This window comes from Ipomoea triloba, chromosome 16 (genome assembly GCF_003576645.1).
Source record: "Ipomoea triloba cultivar NCNSP0323 chromosome 16, ASM357664v1".
NCBI lineage: Eukaryota > Viridiplantae > Streptophyta > Magnoliopsida > Solanales > Convolvulaceae > Ipomoea > Ipomoea triloba.
The window spans coordinates 16,862,490-16,863,273 of record NC_044931.1 but is presented as its reverse complement, the minus strand read 5'-3'; the positions used below and the strand labels follow the sequence as shown (position 1 = coordinate 16,863,273).

Genomic DNA, 784 nt, shown 5'->3' with positions numbered 1-784 from the left:
TCATTCACACACGTGGGAGGGGGTAGGGATAAACAACTCACCTGTGGAAAACTGGTAGCCAGTAGAACTGGCAAGTTGAAGTCCGTCAGACCATTCCATCATTGTTGGTGAGCCTAATACACTGCATATGGTTTGCTAGAATCAATTTCTTTTCACTAGACTGAAGCAGGGGGATAATTGGCAAATAATAATGAAACCAAACTACCATACAACAAAAAAATTTGGCTGTTACATAATTATTAAATATATGCCCTCTATCTTGCAGAATATAACAAATGAAAAATAAATTTGTTTCAACATGTGTTACCACAAACAGAAACATATTCATATGCTCAAGTATCAAATATATTACTTATAAAAGTTCCTAGACATCTATAGATTAGACTCTCACCTGAATATGTATGTGCCTTAATTTCCTTTGTTCAGTGAGCATACTTCAAAGTGTTAACAGTATGGTGATACTGACTATCTGCTGGAGATATGGTGATGATCATTATAGTATGAGAATTACCACTCAGGCAATCTTTAAGAATACACATCAATTTGCTGTAAAAGATCAGGAGATTAGCTTCATTACTCAATAGTACTAAGACTTTATACTACCATAAGAAGAATATAGATACCTATTACGATAAGGAACGTAAGCTAGACCTTTCTTTTGTTGTTTTCCCAGAGCATTTATTTAGTTTTCCAAAACAAGCAGTGACCTATTAATATCCAAAATTAAATTTTCACCTTAAGATTGTGAAGCAGACAAGTAAAGATACAATAAATACACCAACCT

At 33.8% G+C, this 784-nt stretch overlaps 1 long non-coding RNA gene across 1 annotated transcript; it reads right to left on the bottom strand.

The window, feature by feature from the left end:
* Positions 1-20: 20 nt before the first annotated feature.
* LOC116007806 lies at positions 21-709 on the bottom strand. Its single transcript, XR_004095349.1, has 3 exons — positions 624-709; positions 392-546; positions 21-121 (listed from the first exon to the last, which is right to left on the bottom strand). It is a non-coding gene; the product is annotated as an uncharacterized LOC116007806 (long non-coding RNA).
* Positions 710-784: the final 75 nt, after the last annotated feature.